This window comes from Lytechinus variegatus, chromosome 5 (genome assembly GCF_018143015.1).
Source record: "Lytechinus variegatus isolate NC3 chromosome 5, Lvar_3.0, whole genome shotgun sequence".
NCBI lineage: Eukaryota > Metazoa > Echinodermata > Echinoidea > Temnopleuroida > Toxopneustidae > Lytechinus > Lytechinus variegatus.
The window spans coordinates 11342808-11357812 of NC_054744.1; the positions used below are offsets into that span (position 1 = coordinate 11342808).

General features: G+C 36.5%; 1 long non-coding RNA gene across 1 annotated transcript; it reads right to left on the reverse strand.

Moving 5' to 3' along the window:
- Nucleotides 1-11412: 11412 nt before the first annotated feature.
- LOC121415334 lies at nt 11413-14965 on the reverse strand. Its single transcript, XR_005969989.1, has 3 exons — nt 14945-14965; nt 13055-13223; nt 11413-11879 (listed from the first exon to the last, which is right to left on the reverse strand). It is a non-coding gene; the product is annotated as an uncharacterized LOC121415334 (long non-coding RNA).
- Between the last annotated feature and the right edge of the window lie 40 nt (nt 14966-15005).

Genomic DNA, 15005 nt, shown 5'->3' on the forward strand with positions numbered 1-15005 from the left:
TCGTCTCAAAATCTTATCTTGGCATATGATTTCAAATATCAGGACTTTATAATAATACTATTGCATCTTTCCTGTGGTCATGCACTTCTGCCAAACAATCACATAGTTGAACATCATCTTTGAAACTCTGTATTCATACATGTACTTCAGTCACAGAGTATGAGGACACCAAGAATGGTGCAATGTCAGATGTGCATGTATATAAAAGATTTCTTTAAATTTTTTTTATTAATTTTTTAATCCTTTAGCCCTCTATAATATTTTGTTCATATCTAAAGGGATCATGGAGAAAATATTAACATTCATGTGGTTCCAAAATCTCCATATATGCAATACGGTAAAGTGGGGGATGATGCTGTGGAACGGATCACCCACCTTTTAAATTCTTTGGGAGATAATTACATGGAACTCTAGCATTAACTAATTAAATATACTATCGCAAATCTAACGATGACATGCAATGCCAGGAGTATTTTATGTGGTACTAGTGAACAAAATAAAATGACCTGCTTGCAAAAATATTTTGTCATGGAAGAAACAATTTATTATACTTAAAAATGTGATACATGTGATATGACTGCTGGATTTTGTTTACTACCCTTCCTCTAACTGTATTGAACAGTTCGTCGGCATTGTCTCTTAATGACATAAACCAGTTTTGGCAAAATTGATCATGAAGTATAGTGGGGGGGGGGTCAGGAAAAAGCATTTATCATAGTGAGATATAACTTCCATAATTACACACATTAAGATTTTTGTGGCACTGAAAATGGAGAATTAAATATTGCTGACTTAGAAGGAACTTTTGTCCTGTGGCCATTTTCACCATTAACACTTGTGTAATAAAACACTCGCCATGAGTCCCTTAAACTATGTGCTTCCTTTAACTTAATCATGGTTAAGAGATTCCCTTAAGGGTACAGGATGCTTTCTTTGTAGCACAGCTACAAAAAGATAATTTTCATGGTTTAGAATAGGAGATTAATGACAAATAAACCCTGAATGCTTTTCTTGGTCGTGGAATACAAGTCGTACATTTTGTACACTTTAAATAATTTCTTAATGTATTGTGGTTTTTCAGTTATGTGTCATTTTATGAAGATGGTCCATTTCAACTCTTTTTACATCATAATTGAAGAACCACAAGACCCACAAAATTGTAACTGGATATTTGGATTCAGCATCACACCTGATTTAAAATCTTTACAAATTTCACTATAGCCGATTAGGACTCGCAAGTTACAACGAACGACCAAATCTCCTATGTCAAAAGGTCCTGTAGCCTTAAGTTTACCTCAAATTTAATTTTTTTCCATTGTCTTAAGTTATAATAAGCATATTTAGAGCTGGATTTTGCTGTAAACCCAACTAAAATTATTTGAGTTACTGTTGTAATGGTATGGCCAATTTAGTGCAGCTGAAAATAACAAAATACAAAGGGATTTGAACACTGTAACTGGCTATATCTCAAAATCAACACATCTGACAAATTACTGAATTCATTTGATCACATCACCTATTAATGCCTTTATAACCTAAATAAATAGTACAAATGAGTTATTACTGTAAACAGGTACAGGCATGTGACAAATATTGAAACACTTTTGCATTATATCCTAAATTTTCCAGTAGGGATTAACGCACAAAATCTAGTTTAGATCATTAAATCCCCACTAATGTACTTCAGGGTAGGGAAAAACAAAACAAAACAAACAAAAAAACATTCCAAAGCTTGTATGTCCCACAGAATTCAAAACTGGCATTGAACTAGTTGTGAATGACCCTAAAGGTCGAATATTGATTCATATGTAGAGTACAAATGCCACTTTTAGGTGCTTTTGGACATAACTTTTTATTATATATATATACAGTGCATCCCAAAAAGAACTATACACTTTTGAAATGGCTACCAAATAAAGGTAATAAGATTCTTGGGTAAAATGTTTATATTTATATAAAGCTCATATCCTTAACTATCATTATGACACCAAAAATTCTGAAAAAACGCATGCTTCAGTGAGTAATGCCCACTTTTGTAAAGGACACAAAAATTACCCTGCGCAGGAATTCACTATTCATTTTGCACGTGGTTATGAAACGCCATGAAGGAGTCAAAATTAATGATGGAATAAATCAGCAAACAGAGTCAAAAATAAACCAAGAGTTAAAAAAACAATCAATATTATGCAAAAATGTAATATTTTACTGTTTTGTTTTCATATCATTGATTTTTGCCTGTACTTCAATTTATTTTTGTCTTTGTTGGCCGATTGATTCCATCATTAATTTTGACTTATCATGGCGTTCCATAACCAAGTGCAAAATGAATAGTGAAGATCCTGCGCAGGGTAATTTTTGTGTCCTATACAAAGTGGGCATTACTCACTGAAGCATGCGTTATTTTTGGAATTTTTTGTATCATATTGATAGTTGAGGATATGAGCTTTATATATTTATAAATTTTTTCCCCAATAATCATATACATTCCTATTTGGTAGCTATATAAAAAGTGTATAGTTCTTTTTGGGACGCACTGTATATATATATATATATATATACACCTAATACATAAGATTATTGTTCACTGGTCATATTTACTATCAATCTCACAAACTTGTCACAGGGAAAAAGTTACTAAGCTGAAATGATAGTGCCCTTTTTCTCTGCCCTAAGTCAAATGATAGAACAATTTTTCCCTGTGCATGTTACCATGGCACACGACACTTATGCTTGAAGGGACAGTTGACACTAGAGATGAGTTCATGACACATCAGTCTATCATCACCAACTTTGCATTGACACGTTGAATAGCGGACTAGAAATTCCATACAGCCAAAGATTTATAAACATTTAACAATTAAATTTGAAGTGGGTATGTGCAGGAATACATTTCAGTAAGTTAAGTTTCATTTACTCATTCCAGAAAAATACAGCAATAAATTTCCTAAATAAAATAAATACTAAATCGTTGTGCGATGAAACACCTGTATATTGTAATCCTTTAATTAGCACTATAATCTGTCGCAACAAGGCTTGGCAGTGATGTCAGTGTGTGCTTTATTGCACACAGCTAAAAATTACAAGCGTTCACACAATGCACTTGTGCATAATTATATGCGTGTGTTTAAGGATATCGCCTAGATTCACGCAAATATAACTGTCTTTTATTCCAGATTGGGTGGTTTGCTTCCGTTTGTACGTGATCAAATCCTTAGCAGGTTCAATCAATGTATTCAAATTGAGCACCCAAAGCAGATAAGGTGACACTTGTATGTATTGAAGGTTAAAGATTGTTTTGCTTGCCTGTGTGCTTAGAAACATTGGGTGCTTCTCCAAACAATGGTCCCACAAACTCTTAAGCAAGTTTGCTTCATCACGTGCATGTTAGCATTTGTAAACTATTCATGGAAGTTGTAGATAAAATGGCGAGACCCTTTCCTCTGTAACAGTTGTCCCACTTTTATGAATAGCCTGTTGGCAAATCTAAGATCCTTGGTCATACTCATCCACATTGTGAGTCACTTCATTGTGCTGCCACTCAATCATTAAATCTGATAAGTTATAAATGGAGTTTTTAAAGACCCATCTCTTGGCTTTCTTGCTAATTAACAGAATGGTGTTAACTGTGAAATACACTAAATGTGTCCATTCTCAACATCATCAAAATTCACACTGATGTTGAATATGCTGATGCCAATTCTTCTTTCCTGAAATCAGTAAGAGTAGCACTTCAAGTTCAAAGGAAGGAAGGGAGGGATAGATTTCATGCTCTAATGCTTGCACAGTGACGTCAGTCCATTCAAATTATGTGAACATGACATCACTATGCTTGCTGCACTAAAGCATGAATAATGATAACATGGTGAGGGTAGACACTTTTTGTGTCTGAGTAGATCACATGGTGAGGGTAGACACTGATTTTGGGTGTTTAATAACTACATTTGTTTGATTTTATGTCTATGATTAATACCATTCTCTTGTTTGCTGTTTTCTTTTCAATGATCGAGGGATGAGTGTTTAATAGTTACATTTATAAAATATAAAGTTCAATTTTATGAGTTACACAGCTCTCTGTTAAATGTCCAATTTCAATTGTGACTTTCATTCATTGTTATCTTCTGCTTCACCTTCATTATGTTCTTCACTTGCTTCACCTTCATTATGTTCTTCACTTGCTTCACCTTTATTATGTTCTTCACTTGCTTCACCTTCATTATGTTCTTCACTTGCTTCACCTTCATTATGTTCTTCACTTGGTTCGCCTTCATTATGTTCTTCACTCGGTTCGCCTTTATTATGTTCTTCACTTGGTTCGCCTTCATTATGTTCTTCATTTGGTTCGCCTTCATTATGTTCTTCACTTGGTTCGCCTTTATTATGTTCTTCACTTGGTTCGCCTTCATTATGTTCTTCACTTGGTTCGCCTTCATTATGTTCTTCACTTGCTTCGCCTTTATTATGTTCTTCACTTGGTTCGCCTTCATTATGTTCTTCACTTGGTTCGCTTTCATTATGTTCTTCACCTCCTTCGCCTTCATTATGTTCTCCTGGCGTGCCTTTTTCATTCTGCCCTGTTTGTACCTCTCTCTCTCCACCTTCCATATCTTCCACTCCGTCTTCATCAGTAAAATTGTAAATGTCATTCTGATCCTGCAGGTTGCCAGTTACTACTGCAGGCAACTCTGTATATACTGACCTACATGCTGTATCTGGGCTGCGTATCTGCAATGTGGTAGAAAAATAGATGCGATATTAAAACAGAGTACATTAAAATAAAAGTTTGCCATTGTGACATTTACCTTGCTTCTCCCCATTCCAGAAAAATAACAACAAAAACATTTATACCATAAATAGGCCTACATGACACATGTCTCTCCCCCAATAATTCAATTAGCAGTTATTGGGAATAAAACTTGACATTTCAAATGTCATCAATTTCTAGGTGTTTTTGCACACTGGAACCAGCTGCAAGACTTGGAACGAGACATAATTTCAATTATGTTTGTTGTTGTTGTTGGTTTTATTTTCCAATGTTATAAAAATAATGATAAAAATATGCACAGTTTACAATGCAATCAACAAGTTTTCAAATGCCACGGCTTGTGCCAAGTCTTTGAATTCTGTGACAAGAATGTGAAAAATATGTGTTTGGGGTGCTTTTTTCGCCCACAATTTGAGCAAATAAAAAAAAATGTTTTATTCCTACTTTGTTTCCTGTCTTCTGATCAGTCACTTGTAACATCAATCCGCTGGGTCCGTCAATTCTACTCCTGTTGGTCACAGCTAGAAAGGATCCCGTTCTGTTCTTCAGAGTTCCCAAGGCCAAGCTTCTCTCCAAGAATCAGATATGGTCTCTTTAAGGATGATCAGCAATTTCTTTGTCTTACTCATTAGGGGGTTACGTAGACATCCTGCTGACTATGCCATGAATGTGACACACAAACTTTACGTTAATTACAACTCAGAATTGTGGTCCAGGCTCTTTTGATGTCATACATGAAAAAATCAAATGTTGAAATGAATAATGCCAATGAAATTCGATGTTGAGTTTCCCATCCCATTTTTTCCAGCTCATGAGGAACCGATTTCATTATTCATTATTTTCCAGAAGATGAAAGTTTGACCTTTTGTAACCTTTTTTGTTAATTTGGACATTTTCTGCAATACACTCAATATCTCAACATACACTGTTTATATCTTCATTTGAGTTATGTTTGAAATAGAGTGGATTGTATTGCTGTTTCATAATTGTAGATCTAAGGTGGCTTGGTAGTGGTAGGGGATACGTCACATATTAACACATAACACTGATTCATTTTTGCATTCTCATCTACATGATCCAAGTTTTCCTTCGCGAGGATCGCCTTAAAATGTCACAAAAAGTTTCTGTCTGACCGATGTTTGTGGTCGTGTATGGCAACAGGGCGTTGCCATTTAAATGATTTTGAATAGTCACTGACACGAACATCATCAAATATTAAAACTCCTTGGTCTTGGCCGTGTCCTTGCTCGGCGATCAGATCATATCGATATTCTGCCTGCACCGTACACGTATTGTAAATGTACGTACATGCGTACAATCGCTGTTGCATGCGTTATTTGTTCAAAACACTGACCACGTAAATCTTCGTGCATACTTGGTGGAGGGCGGGCACATTGTTTCATGGCCATGGCTGGGTTGATTCTACGAGTTTGACTATGGTTGAGCTTAATTTTGCAGCGTCATTCCATTTACAAGAAAAAAAAAGAAAGAAAAGATTTACAGGTATTTACAAGATATACAAGTAATTGTGTGACTGGAAAGCTTATATAAATGTTTTATATCAGTTTTGAATCAAGATGCAACACGAAGCTTAGCAATGATTGTAGAACAGTTTTCTACGTTTGATTCTATTGACGATAATGTTCAATCAATCTTAAAAATCAAGTGTATGATGTATGGTCAATTTTTGTGTTAGGGGATCCTAACGTTTCCATCCCTGAGGTTTGCGAAAGGTGGGAAATACCACCGTGAGATCACCTTTTTTTTTCAAAAATCTTGGTGGGTGCGGGAAACAATTTTACTCCCAGTCCAATAGCTTAAGGTGAAATTTGAACCTATACAGATGATAAAGTATATCGTCGCACGCGCCACGAACCGTCCTCTTTGCGCACTTCGATGCGAAAGTTAGTTTTGCAGAAAATGCATTTAAAGAAAAGCTATTTTAAAACCAGCAATAAGTGCACCTACAAGAAGAGCAAATTATTTACCGGTGTCTTCATTCGATAGTTCAAGTTCCAAAGTTTCATCCCGTATCTTTATATTTTCTTGAAGTGAATTATTTACGCCACAGTGGGCATCGTAACAGAGAGGACGGTTCGTGGTGAAATCGCGAGGCGCGATAGCGCATTGTATCTATCCGGAGAGGACGGTTCGTGGTACGTGCGACGATATGGTAAACCACTGTTACATTGGATTTCCTAAGTATTCTTGGGTACCGTACCCCAAGTCCAGTCATGGGCCGGTTTCTAATCCGATGTAAACGCACAAACCTACCTGAAACCCCTTCTGAGCAAACCTATCTCGGACCACCTTGCGATGTGTTACGAGACCGGTCTTCGGGCGCCTTGAGACTGCTTTGGATTTGGTGTAAACGCAAACCTGCCCGGGACAGGTTTGCTTGATACCCTACACTAGGAATGATGATCCAAACAACAGAGTGTGCGCTTGGCGCCCTGCCAAACTTATCTCGGACAGCTTTGGTAAGTTGGTGTAAATGCACAGAAAGCTGTCACAGGGCGCCCCAAGACTTGTTACGATTCGGATGTAATAGGGGGTCAAAATTTTAGGTCAACCATTTGGAAACCACTCTCAGGTGGGAAATCCGGTGTAACAGGTCTAACTGAACTGAATATGTTGCTGATTTCTTTCCTCTCTTTTCTCAAAACTATTACGACCAAATAATGGAAAGCCTGTTGAGTTGTTACACAGCCAAGGGTACTTTTTGCGTTAAATTGCCACATCGTCTATTGCCAACTTGTCCAATCATCACATGGTCTACCTTCATTTAGTCTAATAATGCCATTCTGTCCACGACCATTTTGTCTCATAACCGGTTGGTCTAATATCCATTTATATTTTCATTCATTTCACCCAATTAGCACTTAATTCCATTAGACCAAATAGTAAATGGCTGTTGAACCAACTGGTTATTAGAGGAAATGGTGAGTGGACGAAATGGCAATTAGACCATGTGGATAGTGGACAAAATGATAGTAGATCATATAGAAGTAGACGAGTAGGTAATCTGACGAATTGGCAGACCAATTTAAAATAAGTATGGGAGTACATCTTCACATTTTCTTCATAGAAAGATTGAGTAATATTCAATTTTGAGAATTTTGTGAGATATATTTTTTCTCTTTGTATCTATGGTGCTCATTCTAAAAGCTTAAAAAGATGGATACAGTTTCAACTCAAATGTGGGTAAATCGTATATCTTGTGAACTCGTGCATGTATCACGAATGTTACGTTGAATTATGTTGTTCAGATCTAGTCTTTCCGATTTTGCAGACAATTAATGTTTAATAAATCTTTTTATGAAAGAATGTGTAAAATCATTTTGTTTACTTCATTTTTTATTCATTTGTCTATTCCATTATATTTTGTGTCACAGAGTGGAGGTACACTGAAGGGTGAATGTGGTTGTATGTGATGAACTTGGTGGGGGGGGGGGGGGGCTGCCATATTAAAAGGTGAAGACCATGCTCTTGAACAAAACATGTAAAACATTGTTTTACTTGGTTGGGTAGTGTTTGCATATACAATATAAAGGGAATCCAAACTGCCGAAATGGGGAATGAGCTGGAAATTCATTTTTCTGCTCTGTACATCCTTAAAAATTACTGATCATTTCTAGAGTTTTAAATGATTGCACTACCAAATAGTGCAAAATTGTTCAAATTTTCTCAAACTGAATTGAAATCTTCTGGAAGAGTCACATATAGCTTTTGAAAATTGATATCATACCCTCTCTAGTGTAACCATTAGTTATAAATATGGGCCATCATGCCCGGAGGGGCCAGTCAAATGTAATGCTGTACACATGCATGACCAACTTATTTCCAAACACCCCCTAAACAAGTTTTTTTCTCTGTGTGCAAAATAACCCCCTAAACAAGTTTTTTCGCAGGCTTTATTTACACAATTTGGCCCCTAAACAAGTTGTTACCAGAATATGACCTCGAGGAAAGAGCTTGGGGAAAAAACATACTCTAAACATGTTCGGCTAGTTTGAAAAAAGAAAAGCTTTGGAAAAAAAATACCCTAAATACATTTGACCCTGCGATTGACCATTGTCCATTCTTTCAAAACGACCCTTTTTCTTGAAAATCAGTGTTTTTTATACCCCTAACGAGTGCATGTGCGGGCCGCACCCAAAACTGAAAAACACCCCATTAAACGGGTTTTTGGGGGGTCAGGCATGTGTACGGTAATACATTTGACTGCCCCCCCCCCCCCTTTTTGAGCCATCATGATTTGGTGTTGAAATAATTTACCCTTATATATTATGTAATGATAAAATAAACCTGTCACAGAACAACCCTTGACAACTTAACCAACGAAAATTGTCCAGAGTAGGGTGCATTTTTGACATCTTGGCCTGTTTGTTGGTTATCTCCCTTATGTTTTAAACCAATCCAAAGAAAACTCTTGTTAATGACAATTCATTGAGAAATTAGTCTGTTTGCTGAAATCGTAGAGGAGTGAGGTTGTTTGTGGTAAAGGTGTATTTTTCTCATGCAAGTCACCCCCCTCCCGCTAGCCTACATGTCTCATCCAGGTAGAGGCTATAGCTGTATCTTTGCCGTTATGCAAAACCTAGGCGATATATGATGCACCACGCCGTACACCGGGGTACGGCGTTGTGCAGCGCCATCTCGTGTTGTAATAGTGTACAGTTCCATTGTTGTCATGGTGATCACGGTCGTACGATCGGTGCGACAATCATGACAATGATGGGGACAATGATCACAACGCCTATTTCCTTTCTTTGATACAATCTTATGCCAATAATAGTAAACAAATAGAATAAAGTTATCATTTGCATGCATTAATTGTTACATAAGATCACTAAAAAGAAAAAAAAAATCTGTACAAAACATTAAAATATACTTGTACACATTTTTGGTAACCCAGGGTACAGCGCAAAAAATAAAATAAATAATTCAACAAAATGGCGGATTATTATTTGGTACCCCAGGGTACCAAATACTGCATCATATGCCTAGATTTATGGGCTACCACCCCCCCCCCCTCCCCACACACACCCCATAACTCTTGATAATCTGCCTGCCTTCAATTTTTTATCTCCCTCTTCTACAGCAATAGTGGGTTAGCTCAGAGGATTCTCAAAGAGAGTAATATTTTGTCACATGAAGTGTTTTGAAAATTGAGAAACTGAAACAGCAGTTAACATGCTCATTCCAGAGTGTATAAATGGCATGTGTATTGATGCATGTCTAAAACACTGAATCTAGATTGTCCTCCTGTTTAAAAAGACCTGCTATAATTACAAATGCACAATTACTATCAGCCAATCAAATTGAATGATTTCAGTAGCCTGAAACTGTCATTGCAAAATTGTTTTTCTGACAAGTTTTATGAAATGGGCCCCAGAACTGCTATTCATTTTGATTTTTTTGTTTTCAGGAAGACCTCTTTGCAAATTGCATCCTTTGTTACACTTATTACACTGTTGAAAATCCTCTGTACATTGTAGTTTATAACTCTATATTTTCTGTTTCTCTTCCTGACAAATTGTCTATTCTGGGGATGTTTCTCAAAGTTATTTGCATGCCACCTCTTGCACCTGGTATCAAATGCATAACCTCATTGGTTATGCATAAAGCATGATTGAACCAATGTGGATGTGTCATGCACTGAAGCCAACTGGGAATTTCTATGTAGTTGCATTTTTCTATCACACTTAATCTCTGTGAAACACCCTCCCCCCTGATATTTTCTTTGTTTTCCCATCTACAAATATACATTTCTCCTCTATCTCTCTTTTGTTTCTGTATCTCTTACAATTCTCACCTACTCCCCCCCCCCCCCCCCCTACTTCTTAACCCTATCTAGGCCGGGGTATTTTGGGAGTTCATAAAACCGGGGGGGGGGCCTCCCAGGCCCCCCCTTAAGATCTCGGCCGTCGACCGCGCCGAAAATTGGCACGCGGTTTGCCTGGGACATAATCTACAAGATTGTATAGTAATTTATTTCATGCGAATTGCTATTGAGTGATTATGCTAATTTATGCATAATTAGTATGCAAAATCATACTTTTACCTCTAACTCCCTGAATAAAGCTCCAAATTTACTAATTTTTGGTATACAAACTCTTTGTGGTGTTTTTAGCAAGTGTACATGAAAAAACTTGCGATATCAAATCATTTTCTTATGTATTATATTGTTTTTTGCAATTTCTTATGTATTTCTTTGTTTTTTGACCTTTTGTTTTTCATTGTTTTTTCAATGAAAATTGTTGGGGACTCTTCTGTGATCATAAAAAGCATAAAATAAATATATTTAGACCAACAAAACTAAAAATAATCATACATTTATGAATTTTGGTTGAAAACACAATTTGCATTGACTTTGTACACGAAATCAAGTTTTGAGCAATTTTTGGTCCGACATGCACTTACATAATGTTGCGTAATTTCGGAACCACGTACCCGGGTGACGCAAAATTGGTCTCAGTCAAAAGTCAGCGAGCGGCGCGGTCAAAAAATTTCGCACGGCGAAATTATCGCGCGATTCGTTGAGGGGGGGGGCCTCCGAGGCCCCCCCCCCCCGGCCTAGATAGGGTTAAGTGTCTAAAAAGAAAGGGTACAGTGACACATGAAAAAATAAACACACATTCTGTTCAATATTTCAAATTACATTTTACTGCAATATTACTGCAAAACATCAATTCATAAGCATTTTCATGGGGATTTACCACCAAGACATAACAACCGATTACCTTATCTACATTTCAAAGAGTTCATATGCATCACAGCATTATTCAATAACTTAAGACATGGGTATGCTTCAATGTCGGCAAATCCTCTGCGGTCATATTTTGTATAATAGTGTTATTGCTTTAAGCACTGGTAAATTGTAATGCATTTCATCTTCATAAATATTTCACTCCACAAACTGATGAAAACTACGGAGATATCTTTAAATTTGTTGGTTTTATATCCTGAAAACGCTGATATTTCTTGCTTCTTTGAAGTTTGTGGCTTCTCCATAAATGATTTTTGCAACTCCAGACAATCAACTGCACAGAAGTAGTTTCTGCTGGCATTATTGATGATAAAGCTGGCTTGTTGATGGATGCATAACAAAGGTCTGCAAAAGATAGAAGAGAACATAAGATCTTTTTTATTTCACATAAAATAATACACAATGAGCAAATCTGCTCATTATTACATATCTAAATTCACTACTATTATTCCAATCAGTTTATCAATAAAACACAATGTAACACATACTGATACTGTACATTTATCTTAAGCACAAATATAAGTATGGACCTTCTGTAAGCATTAACCAGCTTTTATTTTGAAAATGCTGCAATTCTTTTATAACATTGTTTATGTTTAAATGTCTAAGTTTGCAATAGTGATCACATGCCAAGTTACTGGTGACCCTCTCTTCTTGTGGGGAATGACATACATCGGATTTTCATACGTTTTGATTCGGTTCTTAAAGGTAAAGTCAACCCCAGAAAAATGTTGATTTGAATAAATAGAAAAAAATCAAACCAGCATAACGCTGAAAATTTCATCAAAATAAACTTATGGCATTTCAAAGTTTCACTTACTTTCACAAATATTTATATGCACAACTCAGTGACATGCAAATGAGACAGTCAATGATGTCCATCACTCACTATTTCTTTTTATTTATTGTTTGAATTATACAATATTTCATTTTTTACGGCTTTGTCGTTAAGGACCAACTTGACTGCCCCATATAGTACTAAACAATGCTAATTCCACATGTTCAGGGAGTAATTAATCATTGTTTCACTTGACATTGAGGAGAAAATAAGAATATTTCAAATTTCATATAATAAAACACAAAAGAAATAGTGAGTGGATGATGTCATCGGTCTCATTTGCACACTACACTGTATGTGCATATAACTATTTTGTGAAATCAAGCGAAACTTTAAAATGTCATAACTTTCTTATTTTACATCCGATTTTGATGAAATTTTCAGTGTTATGCTTGTTGGATTTTCTCTTTTTATTCAAATCAACTTTTTGTTGGGGTGGACTTGCCCTTTAAGAAAAGGTTACCAGTCATTCATTGCTTACAAATGGCATTATGAAACACCTACATGTACCTGTTATTCTTGTATAAACCAATGCTACTCCAATGACCGATTATAAATAATTTGACATCATTTTAAAGTTTTAATAAAGTAACTCTAAAAAATCGGAACAAATGCAAATCTCTATAATAAAGCTTTGGTTTAAAAACATATTGATAAGATGCATGGAAAATTTGAGCCTTACCTTAACTTATAATATATTCTATACATCTACAGAAGACATGGGTTACGAATCATCCGTCTTTGTGTATTTCCAGTTGATAACAGGAATATACTTGAGGACCACACTCCAATCTGTCATATATAAGACACCAACACCAAGGAATCCACCCCAGATCACACCTGTTCTCCTCCTGTATAAATTAGAATGGAAAAAATATAATTGTGTATTTTCTATTTTAATTGAGCTTCCTTTTTCTTTTTTCCCATCAACTAAAAATAAAAGGGAAGATGTTAAACACCCTGGTAAGTTGGTTTTAATAAAAATAGTATTGGTAAAGGTTTGATGAAAATCTATCGAAGAAGAGACTAAAAGAGAGTTAAGAATTGTTAAAGTAGGCCAGGGTCATGTTGGAATTTTTTTGTTCCGGAATCCACCAGTCGGAATCACGAACGGGAAAGTACAAAGAAGTCACAGATTATACAATATTGATTTCATTTTTAAACAAACATTCATAAAAAAAACAAGAAAAATATGAAAAGACAGGGAAAAACTTCACGATGTTTAAATTCCCATCTTTTTAAAACAAACATTCATTTAAAAAGTGAGAAAAATATAATTAAAAGACAGGAAAAACTTGCCAACATTTATGTGGCCATCTTGTTCTCTTTGTTAGTAGCTAAGCTACGAGACACATTTAGAGTCTGCCGCCCTCTAAACGATAACAAGATAGCCACGTAAACATCAGAAAAAGTTTTCCTGTCTTCTCATATTTTTCTTGGTGGTCACCTGAAATGTAACAAAAGAAAGCTGGGTTATGATTGGTAAGACTGAATAAAACATACTCGATAATTATGTTTAGACATTCAGAAGAAGAAAATGTTAAACTATTTGTTATGTACATAATTTTATTGGAATACCGGCACGGAAAAAACAAAACCGGAACCTGCACACATTGGACGGATTCAAGTATTCCATCCATTCCAACCCAGGCTTATTTAAAAAGAAATAAATTTGTGATGTCATTGGCCCTGAAAAAGAAAATTTCCTCCCCATTGGAAAGCTCAATCCATGAGAGCCCAACTTCTCACCCAGACTAACCCTCTCGAGAAGAAGCTGCTCAAAATTGGCAAATCCCTATGTCTGAGGGAAGAAGAAGACGTTTTTCACTTTGTGGCTTCCTGTAATATTCTCCAACCCCACCGGACTAAGTTCATAGAGAGTCTGAATCATGCTTTCGCTTTCCCGGACCAAAGAATCCCTGACACCTTGGATCAAGATGACCCACATGCCTTCACATCTCTTATTCTCTTCCCTGATCCTACTCTCTCCCACTATTGACATGTTCTTCGCCAACATTACCCGACGCACGCATCAACGTTGGCGAAGAACAAAAGGAAACAAGATGGCGGCGTAAACATCAGGCAAGTCTAGTCTTGTCATGATATTTTTCACATTTTTTTGATGAATTCTTCTTTAAAAATAAAATCGATGGCGCAGAAATGTCGGAAATGAAGTTGATTTAGAATTAGGGCTAGATCTAGGCCTAGATCTTTCAGAAGGAAAGTAGAAATATCGGGGGCGAAAGTTTCAGCATTCAGGTTTTGCCGGCCTACACGCACGTGAATGGATAGGGATACCTAGCTTCGTTGAGAGTAACCTTACGTTAGTAAATGATTATTCTCTAGAAGCCTCAGGCCTGGCTACCTACCTTGGCCTTGCGAGCCGCTTTCGACCACCTAAACCTAGCCCAAGGCGCTAGCCACCCACTCGGTCCCCCGCGCCGCCGGCGCGGCTAGCTCCCATGTCATGGCATGCTGGCAAGGGAGCGCCCGCCCACACACGACCACGATAAGTATTTTTCTTATATCTTACAGTAAAAATACAATCGATTTAAACAAAAATAATACTTACCATGACCTTGCCATATCAAAGTATTTGGGTCCAATGAATTTAACAACAGGATTCTCTGAAC